Source organism: Halichoeres trimaculatus, unplaced genomic scaffold (assembly GCF_033239565.1).
Source record: "Halichoeres trimaculatus isolate MK-OKI-2021-1 unplaced genomic scaffold, fHalTri1.1 fHalTri1_scaffold_22, whole genome shotgun sequence".
Classification (NCBI taxonomy): domain Eukaryota; kingdom Metazoa; phylum Chordata; class Actinopteri; order Labriformes; family Labridae; genus Halichoeres; species Halichoeres trimaculatus.
This window is the reverse complement of record NW_027437200.1, coordinates 4,908,141-4,923,666: the sequence shown is the minus strand read 5'-3', so window position 1 is coordinate 4,923,666 and position 15,526 is coordinate 4,908,141. Positions and strand designations below refer to the sequence as shown.

The following is a 15,526-nucleotide window of genomic DNA, read 5'->3' as shown; positions in this document are numbered from 1 at the left end:
TCTTTTTAATGTATGAAAAGTGCTTTATAAATAAACTTGATTTGATTTGATTTGATTTGATTTGAAAAAACTGGAGTTGCCCTTTAAGTCAAGTAATCTTGACTGTGTTGTTTCAACTTAATCAAATTGCTTTCATTTAGCAAGATCCCAATTTGTTAAACCAACTAACTGTAAATGTGTTGTGTGAACATAAAGTACTGGTGTTAGTATGACTTGTTTGCAATGTGCTGGTCCAACTGAATTTGTAAAGGTTGTTTCAACATATCCACAAAGGTAAGACATTTGAACCGTGAGTGAGGAGGGTACACAGTGGATATAAGACCTTGCTGTACATTGAGCTGTGATGAACGTTGCTTTGGTTAAAAGCAACATGGCTGTCTGTGCACCACTGCATGGACCGGCTGTGTAATCTTAAAACACTTCAGTTTAAACTCAGCCAACAAAGCACAGCATGTCAACACATTTTGTTTTATTAAAATGAAACATACTGTAAAAATCCTTTGGGTACATGGGCTGGGCCACATGGAGCACAGACCCCCAGGCCATGACAGTTTAGCACAGACCACAGGTCATGACAGTTCAGCACAGACAGCTGGTCCGCACCCAACAAGCACAGACTGAAGGGCACAGATTGAAGATCCGCACTCGAGGGGCATAGACAGCTTGTCCACGCCCATCAAGTACCGGTCCTCACTCATGGTTTCAATGAGCTGTCACAACAAAAATTACTCCATTCGTTTGTACCAATTAAACAAACAAAGGTTTACATAGTTGTGTCCAGACAACACCTGGTGACAGCAAGTGGATTGTTAGATCATCAGGAACTTGCACCCTTTAAAATGATGCCCACATTATCCAGGTTATCCTCTGGCTCTGCTCTCTGATGAATAGGGCCTATTGCACATTACTGCCACCTCCTGCTCTGGAGAGGTGTTGCAGATGGGAATCCTACTTGAACCAATCATGTTGAGTTAACGTAAATCAATCTTGTTGTTTTAACAATTTTGCACATCATGCTGAAGCAACATGATTTAATCATGTTTAACCATTCAACATGAAATAATCTAGTAGAAGCTACATGTTTTACTTATGTTGGTTGAACAAACACCCATGTTGATTTTTTTGAGTGTACCCCAACAGCGGCTGAATTTCTCCTGGCGGCAAACAGATTTCTCTGAAACAGAGCTTGATTTCACGTTGTATCAAAGAGCTACATGCCAATCACAGAGAGGACGAAATGCTGTATATCTTCCATCTATGCTCCTTGTTTGCTATGTCGTGTTTTTCTTCTTCATTGGATTTATCAACAGGGTACACTGTGTCGCACTGCTACGGCGTCACGCTATAACAGCTTTGGCTTTCAGCATCCGCTGAAAAATTTAAAAAAATTACACGCCGCCTACCAAGAGAGGGCACAGTTTGCTGTGGAAACACACAAAGGATTAGGCTTAACTGTACCACACCACGCCAAACCGTACTGACCCGAACTGGACTGCTTGGTGGAAACGTGGCTAAAGGTATAGTGCAAAGAAAATAATCTCTTTCCAATGAGCCAACGTCCCCCATCTTCCCAGTGCTTATGTCCCTCTGTTAAGTTTTATATCCACTGTACTGACATTAACAACCCTTACAGCCTTTAAAGCTCCACTATTTCTCAACATTACCTCCTGTTAAAGTGTCATGTTATCGTCAAAAATACATTTATCTGAGACACAATGATAGACAAGAGAAGTTCTTACCTCCAGAAGGTCCATGTTTTTAAGAATAAAAACAATGACAACCAGAGTGCCACCTGAGAGAAGGAGCACACAGCGCTGACTTATGAGGGCCATGCTGACTGAGTGACTGACGGACTGACTGAGTGACTGACTGAGTGACTGACTGAGTGACTGACTGACTTAGCTTGTTAAACCACATACTCTACGCTCCAAAAGGCAACACCTAACCAGACACACCCCAAAATTAGGCGACATACATGTCCAGTCCCATAGGTCTGACTGGTTGTATCTGTTTTCACCTCAGTGCAGTGTACATCAGCTCAGTGCACTTCATTGCCGTGCACTTCATTACAGTGTGCTTTGTGTCAGCGTACATCATTTTCATGCACACAAAAAAGTGATCAGATGGCCATAACAAGGGGAGACCGAGTAAGGTTGTAACATGTTGAGAGTTGTGACATCACCAATTCCACCAATAAGGGATAAGATAGGAGTCATACGATGATTTCAAAATTTACCCACTTCCACACTGATCACACATGGTGACTGTCAGGGCTGGAAACAGCTGTATGCAGATTCTAGCAGAAAAAAAAAGATTTTGAGGTAAGAAAGAAAATTTTTGACCAAGACTATATTTTGTTTAGTTCGTATACTATTCCAGATCAAACCATTGAGGGTCCAGTGATATCCCAGTGAAGTTACTGGACCCAGTGATATCCCAGTGAAGTTACTGGACCCAGTGTAGGTTACTGTCAGGGCAAATTTAAAGGCCAAAAATAAAGATATCAGTTTCATATAATATTTGTGAGAGTTTAGCTGAGGTGAGTTCTGTAGCCAGAGATGCAGTCCAACCTATCTGGACATGTCTTTTGAGAGAGGTCAGGAGGTGAGTTTCCCAGCAGTAAGAGAAAAATAGGTGAAACCTTTGTCAACACATTCCAGCCTGATAGAAGCGTACAGGAAATCTCATAGCGTGACCACTCATAGTTTGGCCAGAGTCAAATTATCCCCATAGCAACGAGTTGGCTAAAACAGTTACATGGTGACATCACTGGAATTCCGTAAAAAAGGTATGGGTATGAGCTTAGGGGGGTCAGTACAACTTAAAACTTCCCCTGGCATGTGTTACAACCTACCCTGGTAGTGGGGATGGTTTTAACAAAGGACCACCACGTATCTGACATCACCTGAGCTCTGTGATATTCTTGCAGAGGTCTGAATTGGTGCCATTTGTAGTAAACAAATGTGGAAACTTTGCAGTAAAGTTTTAGAACTCTGACTCAAAAATTTAGTGAGTTGGAGGTGCTGCAGCAAAAAGTGTTACAACCATACCCGGTCTCCCCTACTGATGTCAGATATTAGAGGATAGATCATCATCATAATAACAGACTTTATAAAATATTCTGTCACATATTAAACGGGAAACAACGAGTAAGAACTAAAAAATAAAAACGAAAACAGGGAGAAGAAAGAACAAAAAAAGAAACACAAGGCTTTGAACAATGATAAGTCTTTAGCTGCGTTTCCACCAAGCAGTACGGGTCGGTTCAGTACGGTTTGGGACGGTTTGGGACAGTAAAGTCTCATCCCCTTTGCGTTTCCACAGCAGACTGTGCCCTCTCGTGGTGGGAGGCGTGTAAGCCGCATGCCGGAAGCCACAGCTGGTAAACAATAGCGCGATGCCGTAGCAGCTTACCCCGCAATTAAATCCAACAAAGAAGAAAACGCGACACAATAAACAAAGAGCACGGATGGAAGACATGCAGCATTTCGTCCTCTCTGTGATTTTCATGTAACTCTCTGTTACAAAGTGCAATCAAGCTTCGTTTCAGAGAAGTCTGTGTGCCGCAAGGAGAAATGCAGCCGCTGTCGGGGTGAGTGAGGATTCTTTTGACCAATCAACAGTCTGCAGTGTTGTTGCTCCACCTCCCGAGAGCGGATCGGTTCAGTCTGGCACCCATACGAAAGGGTCCCAAAAAAGTGGGACGGCTCGTCTCGGTTTTTAGGGATCCGTCCCGGGATGAGTCTGTGGAAACGCCGCTAAAAGCGCACTGTACCGAGACGAACCGACCGGCTTTTATGAAACAAGCAAGGGGTAACAACAGCCTTTATGGAAGTGCTAAAAGATGCTGTTTATCAGAGATCTGCATGAGGCTGGCTATAGAAAGACTAGACGTCATGTACACATCCAGCCATAAAAATAGACTTTTACAGATTAAAAACAAATTTACAGCCTGGTTAAAAAAAAGGTTGGGTCTAAAACATTGGTTTCACTATCGGCACTCATTGTACGGTGAGTGAATTTTCTCTAACTCTGCAATTTATAAGTTATTAGGATTGTTTGATTTTCCAGCCAGAGGCACAGCTCAGGTCACGTGACTGACAGGCGCCCGTTGCTGTTCAAAGAAAAACTCACAGCCCGAGTCACATCAAATGTGGCTGTGTCTGTGGATTGGCTTCATTTCACTATTTCAGGAACAGACGAGTGACGTCACGGAGGCTACGTCCATATTTTATACAGTCTATGGAAACAAAAAACTCAGGATACAACCACCATTAGAAAAAGGAAACCAAAGCTTGACAACTGAAAGAAAACAGAACTAAAAGGGCCACACATCAGGTTCATGTCAGTGTGTTTTCTTTTGGTTTTTAATTCTAGCTGTTTTTAGGTCCGTTATAATCACAGTTGGTGTGGTGGTTTGTGTTATTTTATTTCATTTCATTATTATTATTATTATTATTATTATTATTATTATTATTATTATTATTATTATTATTATTGTTGTTGTTATTGTTATTGGTAGATAGTTCTCCTGCTAACTGTATGTGATCTTTAGGTCTCTTCCTCGGGGATACAGACAGTGCAAAGGCCAAACATTGACGTAGGTTTTAACCTTTTCAAAACTGATGTTTTCTTTAAAATCTGGAACTGTAAGACTCTGACTTTAATTTTCAATCTAACTCATGGAGCAACTTTTTTTGTCATATGACACTGAAAATGGCAAACAGAAGCTTTGTGTTCTCTGTGATAAGGATTACCAGTGTGAATAGTTTATCTGGTTAGTGAGGACAAAACAGTAAAACTTCTTTGAGATCTTTATTATGTCATGGTCACACAGTAAATACAAACTTTATAATGTAAAGTGGTAAATGAATAATGAGGCGAAGGAAAGGTTTCTGTTTGGACGTTTCCCTTCTTTAATCTCAGTGTGTCAGAGCAGGGACACTTACCAGGGATGCTCTCTTATAACAGCTTAATGTGTCTCCTTGCAGGCCTGTGATGGGTTGAACTCTGGACCAGGAGGTGCTGAGGTGTGTCAGTTGGTTAACATCACTCACAATCACATAATTAACTAAAACCTTGAGCACAGCAAGAAACAAACTTCTGACAGAAAGACAAACACCTCTTAATGCTGATCAACCCAAGAAATACCATCCACATCCAGCCAGGGCTGCAGCGTGAAGAGCAGGTAGGGCTGGTGTATACTCACCATGCGGGCTGAAAGGTAACACGTTATCAACAGCTTACAGCTCTGACCTCATATTGTCTGAAGGAAGAGGAGAGGTGCTGACCACCTGGTTAAAAACTGTTTCCTAATCAGAGATGGCCTGAGACATTTTCCCTTCAATCCAAACAGCCAGACCAGTTAAACAGGAGACCCCCAAGTGTCTATGTGATTCAAAAAAATTAATTAATTAATTTAAAAAAATGAAATAAAATAATATAAATAATAATAATAATAAAAATAATAAAAATAAAGTAAAACATGTTCCCATCAGGAGCCCTGCTCTCCTTTTTCCTGGTTGGTTCTCTGGGACTAACTGGTGTCAGATCACTGCATTGGTCAGCATACTCACATATAACTCACACTGTGTTATAAGCTGTATCTGAGCTCCAGAAACCATTACTGTGATCATCTGCTGAACTTCACCCTGTACACTGTAAAAAGTCTAATTTTCAATCAGTTGAAGTGATGTAATTTTTTAATCAATCCAACTCAATATTTTTAAGTTAAGGTTTCCAATGTGTTTTTGTGGATCATATCAACTTGAAATTCTGTGTTGGTAAATCTAATAAAAAGAAGTAGTTGGACCAACTAAAATAAATGGCTTCAATTGGTCACACCTAAATAAATGAAGTTCTTTGAATGTTAGATTCCATCAATCCAACTTAAAGTTTCAAGTTGTTTCAACTCAATAATCTGCAAAACCCAAAAGGAAAAACCTGTGGATATGAGACCTGCACATCAAGCTACCATGCGGGGCCATTGTGTCTGTGCTCCGGGGCATGGACCAGCTGGCTGTCTGTGGTCCACTGTGCTGTCTGGCTGCACTCCACTGCATAGGCCGCTTGTACTGGCTGCCTGTGCTCGACAGCAGTGAATGCTCCAATTAAAATACTCTCTCAGTAATGGTAATTTAGAAATAACTGAAGGCAAAACCCAGTTTGTCATTTTTAATCATAACATGAAGGAGCCTAGCAGTTGCACGCAATATCTTTATCTAGATCTAGATAATTTATTTAATCTTAATGTACATCTTATCTTTAAGTTGTTTCAAATTGACATTTGTTGTTGTAACTCAAATACACATAGTAGATTTTACTCAAATTTCCAAAGAGTTCACAACTAAATCCATGTTAAATAATTTAAGTTGGTCCAACTACTTCTTTTTATTAGTTGTAGTAACACAGAGTTTCAAGTTGATATGATCCACAAAAATGCATTAACTTAAATATTGAGTTGGATTGATTAAAAAAAATTACTTCACTTCAACTGATCGAAGATTCCCTTTTTCCAGTGCAGGTTATCCACTGGCTCTGCTCTCTGATGAATAAGGCCTATTGTACATTACTGCCACCTCCTGCTCTGGAGAGGTGTTGCAGATGGGATTCCTACCTAAACCAATTAGGTTGAGTTAACATAAAGTGATCTTGTTGTTTTAACAATTTTGCACATCATGCTGAAACAACGTGATTTAATCATGTTTAACCACTGAACATGAAATAATCTAGTAGAAGCTACATGTTTTATTTATGCTGATTGAGCAAACACCAATGTTCCTTTTTTGAGTGTGGTTGCCTGACAACCAACAGCTTCCGGTGCCGAGAAACTATCACAGTAACAAATAAAAGTTCAGACAAACGAACCTGTATGGCAAGCCTTTTTAACATTTAACAGCTAGACTGGATATGTAATACAGATATCCGCATTCAATTCTTCCTTGTCAAATTGAACATTTCAGTTATCCATGGCACGATGACATTATTTCTATCCACAATTGTAATTTCAGATATCCACAACTTATTCCTCCTAGGACAAATCACGCCCCTTTCCCCATTCATGTGTGTGGGGTTTCTCATTACAGGTATCTTAAATTCAATTATGGATAGCCACCATGTGAGATGTGGATATCTGCAACTAAATTATGACTATCCATAAATATAGTTGCAGATATCTACAATTTCATTCTGGCTAGTCACAATTCCAAATCAAGATATCTTCAACCCCCTTCCATTAAAGATATTTATACCATGGTCAGTGAGAATTCCAATGTCACCTGGCGTGCCTTAGATTGGTCTAATGCACGCCAGTTGAAAAGTTAGTTCGGCAAGTTAAATCACCGTTGTATCACTCCGCTGTGCGCGTTACCATAGCAACGCGTCACACACATTTCAATGCATGTGAGGGCAGCCTGCGCTCCTACTGGGCCCCGTCTCTATAAAGCCTGGCTCACACTACAGGATCTCGCCCGATTTAACCCAGATTCGGTCCTCCCGACAAGCGGGGAAGAAATCTGGTCGGGGACTTAAATTGGGCCCGACGTTCGGCCAAGATTATCTTCTAGTGTGAGCGGTTGACAGATGAATCTTTAGCCCCACGATCATCTCACAGACTCGTCAGAGCCGCCCCGATAATTTTCAAACATGTTTGATATTTATCTATATATCATTCTCACTGAGGATGACAACAGACAATCAGAAAGAGCCCCAGATACCGGACAACAGACAACAAACTCAAAGTGAAACTGAAAGGCTCTGGGTCAGCTGACTGCGCGCTCCACTGGCCCACTCAAGCTAGTTCAATAATGCCTTTAAAAATAACACATAACCACGCGGAGTAACACCACTCCGCTGCGCGTTGTGGTGTTCCCACTCCACGTCGTGCCTTAGAACGGTCTAATGCACGCTTCCTCATTGTTTAATCTTTACATATCTATAATCAAGTTACAGATATCTTTAAATTAATTTTGGTTGGAGATATCTAATTGGAGATATCTCTAACCATTTTATTTTGACTAGTCAAAATGTAATCACAGATATCTTGAAACGGAGTTTCGACTTGGCGAATTGATGTTGCAGATATCTGTAATGATGACAAAAGTTATGACAGGTATAGGAGGAGGGGCTTGCTGCAGTGAACATAGCTCTTGTTCCCCACAAAGTCCCTGATTATAAATTCATTCTATTTCATGGCAATCTCTAAATATCTTGTCGATGACTGCAATCGCCACTTCTTCTGCTAAGAAAACTGTTAAAATGATTTTTACTCTTCTCTCCTCCAGTTTATTTTGGTCAGTATCCAATGGGAAGTCTTGCATGTCCAGCGTCATGAACACATTTCTGACAGTCAAAATCACATTTAAGATATATTTAACTGTAATTCTGGATAGTCTGAACTGAATTAGAGATATCTGCAAGTGACATTTAGGATGTGTGACGAGGTGAAGGGCAGCTTTCGGGGAGTCATTGCATATATCTGTAACTCAGTTTTGACCAGTGGAAACTGAGTTACAGATATCTCTAACTGTCATTGTGACTAGTCAAAACTGAATTATAGATATATCCAACTGTATTTTTGACTAGTCAAATTGAATTTTGAATAGTCACAATTATGCTGTTGATAGCATCCTTATCATCATCTATCCTAGGGGTCTGCAACTTTTACTTTCAAAGAAGCCATTTTGCCTCAGCTCACCTGGAATGAAGTCATTCGGGAGCCACAAAGTCTACTAAATCTTCACAATACAGACAAAAAAAAAAAAAAAAAAAATTGAATAAGCTGCAAACGTTTCAAAAATTTTGAAATTTCAAAAAATCCAAAATATTAATTTTGCTTTCAAATAAATTTCTAAATTAAAAAATATGAAATTTATTAAATTTCCATTAAAAAGTGTGTTTTAAATTATTTCCAAAAATATTAGAAATTAAAAAATGAAATTGGAAAAAAAAATCAAAATTTGCAAGATCTTTAAAAATGTGGGGATTTTTTTTTTTAATTTGGTAAAAGTAAAGTTAAAGGGGTCTAATAAACTGTCTAAGTGTCCAATAACAGCGGCAGTTTGTACACCTTCGTGACCCCACCCTGCAAAAATAGTATCACTGTTATGGTTTGTAAACCAGCTGACTAAACCAGGATCCAAAAGTAAACAGGACACAGGAAGCAGTTCAAGTGGTTTTATTTTATCTACAGTCCAAGGGAAGGGAGTAAACCAGAAGGTGAGGGAATGAGAGCTTGGCAGAGTGGTAGAGCTTGAGCAGTGTGTAGAGGGCTCGTGGAGGCACTGGAAAAAAAAAAAAAAAAAAAACAGAGAAGACAGCAGCAATTAGAACAATGCAATTTCAAAATACAAGAAACTTTTGGTAACAAGTAAACCAGTAGCCAAAATACCACAGTAGAAGTGGGAACACTCTGGCACTGGACTCCTCTCCTCCCAGAGCTTAAATGTAGTCTCTTGCTGAGGGTGATGGGGAACAGGTGTGCAGCTGCTGGAGGGAGCCAGTGCAGGAGAGGGAAATGCCCAAGACTCTGTGGGAGAGAGCGGCGAAAACACTCCACACAAGTGAGAATCACCAGGAATCACCACAATCCCTTTACCAAGAATCAGAAAACTTTACATTGCACAAAAATAAAATTAACTTGGGAGAGGAGAAACTTTAATCTGTAAGCTAAATTAAAAAAGAATGATTTAATGAGCTGTCACACACAAAAAACTTGCGTTCCGTGAGAATAATTAGAATTTTCATTTTGCTGAATGACTAGAAAAACAGTGAATCTTGAATGGTTTAATGGCATTGCCACTTTTTTTGTTATCTTGATATTTTAATATTCTTATCAACAAATATCTGTGAGTATGTTTCATGGTAATCTCAGTCTGTCACTGTTGTGCCAATCATATTTGGTTGCAAAGAGACAAAGATGTATGTCAAATTAACTAATCATGCATTATTTTCATTGTTTTCTTACATTGCATTGTTAAATTTCTCAGTCACTACCTTGAACTGCAGGGTTAGAATCAGAATACTTTAGTGATCCCTGAGGGGGGATTTCATTTCAGTTACATCCCTTCCAAGACATATAAGAACACAGACAGTGACATGGGAATACATGAATGGGAGAAACCTAGGACCTGCCTGCGTACCCAGCACCCCTTTATAATAGATATCAAATAAAAACATTGGGAGAAGAGAGGGGAAGAAAGGTCAATTCCTGACTATGCCCTAACAGGGCATATGTGGGATAAGAGAACATTGATCATATTCTTGATAATGGGACGTGTTGGATGGAGGTTGTTTGGCAAATCATGGGCCTGAACCATCTCCCAGGCCTCCACCCATCGAACATTAAGTCCTTTGAAAATGGCCCTGAGCACCTTGTCCACCTGAACTGAGAACCAGTTACCGTTGCTTGTTACAGGACGGTGAGAAAAAGTAATACTCTGGAGGGTTCCGGTCCTGATGACCACCAGCGTGCTTGGAGCCCTGTCTAACAGACGGACTACTGCTTTGCGGATGTTCTGCAGCCGTCTGATGTAGAGCTCAATTGGAAAAGTACTGAAGTGGGCCCAGATGCCAAGAACTACAACAGTGTTGGGGCCACCATCCAGCCTGTCTAGTTCATGAGCAACATATCTTTGCTGATGGGCTCTAAACGCTGGAATACGAAGAGGATTTCCATGGTAGCGAAACATCACCAAGATCTCGTTTGCTTTGTCCCATACGAAAGGCTTTGGAATATCTATCTTTGTGTAACCTGAAAGGATGACAGAGGGAACAGTTGTGATAACAATAAATTGTGATAACAACAAATTCAAACAGTCTCCTGAATCCTCTGTGGATCAGCTACCTGGTAGTAAAGCTTCAAAGTACTCAAACCACTGACGGACGGTGGAGTCTCCAAACACATGGAGTGTTTTGCCCTTCAGGCACTGACTGGTGGCAGAGTAGTTGTCGAACTGTTGAACTCTGGTGCCATCTAGTGATCGCCACACACCTTGATAGTAATACCCAGAGGGTCCCAACTTCACAGTGTTTTCACTGGTCCTGGTTTGCTCTGAAAAGTATTAAGCTGGGATTATTTTATTTGTCACTAATCAGTCTTCCTTAGGTTCAAAATAGAGGGGTTTTTGTTGTTTTTTTTTGGAACATGATTATTCTCAAATGACCAGATGAACTGCAGGTTCACCATCAAACTTTCTGCCCATTCTTCAGTCTGCCAATGACCTCCTTTGGCAAGAAATGAGGCAGATTGCCTTTTTCTCCAAACTACTTTCACTTTCAAGGTCTGAAGCACTTAAAGTTTTGAGTATATTTAATTGTCAAAAGAAAACTATCCCTCACCTTCCCTTTGCGGCAACACAGTGACATTAGCCTGTCCCAAGGCCTTCATGAAGACTTCAAAGTTGACATTACTGAAGAAAAAGAACATCATATAAATCACTGTCAGAACGTGGTTCACTTAGAGGTAAAGCATTCTGAAGACTCCAAGGACAAGGCAATTGTATTGCAGAGTTGGGCGTCAGACCTCTCATCCAAGAAGTTTCATCGGTTCCAAAAGCCTGATGAAGAAAACTGGTATTTTTGTTACTGGAGAAGAGACAACAACAACTGGGGGGAGTTGGAAGTAAAGAGTTGATAGAAATCCATCACGGAGTGGCTCACATCCTTGTGGTATGGCCACATCAAATGCAAATTTGCGGTGAGATTACACACAAAGTCAATGCAAAGACACGTTCGGACCCCGGACCCCTCAGGCGGAGTGTTTGGGGTGTTTGGCGCGGCGTTTGGGGCGTTTGCGCGTTTGTGCATTTGGAGCGTTCACTGGTTTAGGCGGTGGACATGAATTTGCTGAAGATGGAAGTTCCCTGCGGTCCTCGACCCCTTCACAATCCCCAGGGAGACCCCCCGGAACATGGGTCGGGGGTTTGTGTGGTTGGGGGTTCAGAGGGTTGAGGATAACAGCCCGGCAGGGCCAGTGGAGGTGGATCACCAGGGAGAGGCAGCAGGCCTTGATTGTGATCTCCAAAGCTTCACACACTCTCCTGTCATGCTTTTGAAACCACAGCTCATTGTTTTTCAACGCGCGCTTGCCCCTCAGCTTGTCAAAATAGTCCAGCGGCGAGACTCAGGCTTTCATGTGGGCGCGTTACAGGCGAGAGGTTGTGCCTGAGACCACCCCTCTGTCAAGAGGTTTATTGACCGAGTTGATTCACAGTAATCAATACCCTGGAACCCTGGTACCCTCCATATCCCAACACGCCGAGAAGACATTATCCCAGTCTCAGTTTTTCAACTTTTTCACTTTGAGGTGTGTCCCCACCAAACCTGTCTCTCCCATAATAAACAAGGTGGGCAGATTCTGTGGATATGATAGAGCACTGTTTTTTTCTCTGCTCCCTCACCTTTGAAAGAGCTTCTCTTCTTCATCACTGAGCACTTGCTTGTATCCTGTCATCATGTGGGTCATCCGGGTATCACAGCTCAGGTTCTTTGGCTTGTAGCAGAACCAAGGCTCACCACTGCGGAGGTCGGTGTAGTTGCACTGAGGTCGGCCATCTTGGCGTAAACAAATATTACAGGTGGTTGTTTCAGAGACTGAGCCTGATTGGAACTTGCTTTTAAAGATGACCCTGTCAGGTTGTTCTCTGTTAAGCTTCCGCTGGACTGAGATGGCCTCACTTGAGTGATCAAGAAGCACCTGACAGAACAGAGAACAAGACTTTTTAGTCAGTGGGTAAAACCAAAATGTAAGCAAAAACCGTCCGTTTAAACACCCCGTTAGTCCAAGCCTTTTTGCATTAGCATAAGCTTGCTTTATAACAAGTGGGGGGGGGGGGGGGGGGGGGGGCTGTCTGCACACCAGAGGTGTTGACTGCTGTCTGTGCCCCAGAAGGCAGACTGATTGTCTGCACTCCAAAGGGTGTGGACTAGCTGTCTGTGCCCAATGGTGTGGACTGGCTGTCTGTGCTCCAAAGGGCAGACCAGCTGTCTGCGCTCCAGTGGTGTGGACTGGCTGTCTGTGCCCCAGGAGGCAGACTGGCTGTCTGTGCTCCAGGCGGCGGACCAGCTCTCTGTGCCTCATGGAGTGGACTGGCTGTCTGTGCTCCATTGTGCAGACCCTGTACCCAGTGATTTTTACGTTGCATTTTGTTTTTAATAAACAAAATGTCTTGATGGTCTTTGCCAAGTTGGTCAATTTTTAATAACATTGTTATTTGAATTACACAGCCAGTCCATGCAGTGTTGGACAGGCAGCATGTTTCCCCAATACAATACGTAAAAGTTCAGCAGAGTCTCATATCCTCCGTCTGCCCTCCTCACTCACGGTTACAAAACACCATCAAAAACAAAAGGTATTTTCCTGTAAAATAAGGGTACTTTTATGCTGAACTCTTTGCATTGTCACTATATTGAAGGTGTCTAACCGTACTAATTTAGGAAAAATCTGTTAAATGATGGTATTTTTTTCTAAGATAACACATTAATATTGTAAATCTGCAGACATTTATCTTTAGTTTTACGTACAGAGTTTGTTTTTAAACATTACAAATGTGTTATTGTACATGGAAAAAAATAGTATTTTCACAGGAAATTACTGTAGTTTGTTTTGTCTGTTTCCATGGTAGCAAAACATCACCAAGATCTTGTTTGCTGTGGGAGGCTTTTGAAAATAATTTTCATGTGATCAGACATCCCTCTTGGTCAAAGCAGAAGAAGCCAGGGGACGTTTACCATTTTATGTGTGTCGAGCATAGTTTGTGGATTTTATGGAAGTTTGTTCAAGAGATTTGTGTAAACCTCAGCACACATCTTAGTGAGCTATGACTGTTCAATTGCTAACTCAGCATTTCAACATAATTACAGGCATAAAAACACCACCAATACAATTACATGAAACAAATTAAGCTTTAACATTATCTGTGGGACAACTGAAGCAGAATGGCTCAAGCTTTACCTCAACCTCTGCGTCTCCTTCCCAGAGCAGAGGGAATGCCACAGAGTAGGAGCCATTAAGGTGATCCACCACTTGTCCAGCTACACCTGCACCAAGTGACCTGCTGTGCAACCGGGGAACCAAAAGATCTCCTCCATACTTCTTGGCATGACCTCGGGAGTCACGCATTTCTATCAGAACCTCGAGCTGATCTCCAACATGCCACTCTCCTCCTCCTTTCCTTTGAAGAATGGTGAAGGTGCTGTGTGCAGGATCACTCGTCTCCTCCAGTGCAATAGGAGATGACAGACGTGGGGTTTCAGGCCAAGCAGTAGATTTGATTAGAATTTGTTCCTCTAAAGCCTCTGCAGGAGGCAGTGGTTTGAAGGTGCAGAAGTCATTCTTCATGGTAGGATAAATGGGCTCCTTCTTGAAGGTGATGGCTGAGTTTTCTTTCTGTTCAAACTGACAAAGGGTTTAGAGGAAAAGCTGGTGACAAAATGCATCAATAAATAATCTAAACGCAAACTGAATGGAGAAAAAAACACAATGGGAGATTTTCTTGAGCACTTGTGTTTTTATCTAAGCAGCCTGAACTCATCTGGAAAAGTATCGTGAACCCAACCTGTGGCCAGCATAGACTGTATAAAGTATGGATGTAGTCTCTGCACTGTCACCTTCCTGTTTGTGACACCGTGAAATGATTCGGTCATATAGGATATGATGTGAGCTCTGAGCTTCCTTTCTAACAGCTATGGGTGCCCATCAGTCACGTGAGCTGAGCTGTGTCTCTGATTGGACAATTGGATGACCCTAACATCCTCTAAACCCCCCGTACAGTGTGTGCTGATAGCAAAATAAGTGTTTCAGACCCCAGCTGTTTTTTGAACCATTGTTTTTCAGATGTTCTTTTGGGCTTTCTGTCTTTAAGTGAGCGGGCTCTCTACAGGCGTCGCCCCTCAGCTTATCAAAATAGTTCAGCGTCCAGCCTCGGGCGTTTGTGCAGCACATCACAGGCGTGACTCGCATTTAAATTCACCAATTTGCGTCCAGTGTGACCGTAGTGTAATACTGTTCACTAGGTGCAATGTCTGTTTAACATATTTCCATCTTGCCTTGTCTTACTCATGTAAATGGTTATGATCGGGTTTATTACTTATCACTTATTCTGGTACCTTATTATTTTATTTATCATTGTATTGATCATTTGTCACTTCAATTATTACTTTATTCCATTCTATTGTATTATGTGAAGAGCAACAGTAATACCAGATTTCCCCCCTGGGATTAATTAAGTATTTCTAGATCTGATTCTGACTTCCAAGGAGGATTTTAAGGGACTTTATGTTGCGCAGGAAATGGAGTTTTCATCTCGGTATGGTGCGTATTTTGTGGCGTTTCCACTGACTTATCCCAGGAGAGATCCCCAAAAACTGAGATCAGCCGGCCTACCTTTTTGGGAGCCTTCCGAATGGGTGCTAGACTGAACTGATCTGCTCTCTGAAGGTGGAGCAACACACTGTAGACCGCTGATTGGTCGGAAGAATCGTCACTTACACTCAAAAAAAAGTCATTGGAAGAACATGATTTTATCAT

The 15,526-nt window shown here is 41.5% G+C and overlaps 1 pseudogene; it reads right to left on the bottom strand.

Annotated features, from left to right (window-relative positions):
• Nucleotides 1-10,211: 10,211 nt before the first annotated feature.
• On the bottom strand, nucleotides 10,212-14,338 carry LOC141784270 (NXPE family member 3-like; annotated as a pseudogene).
• Nucleotides 14,339-15,526: the final 1,188 nt, after the last annotated feature.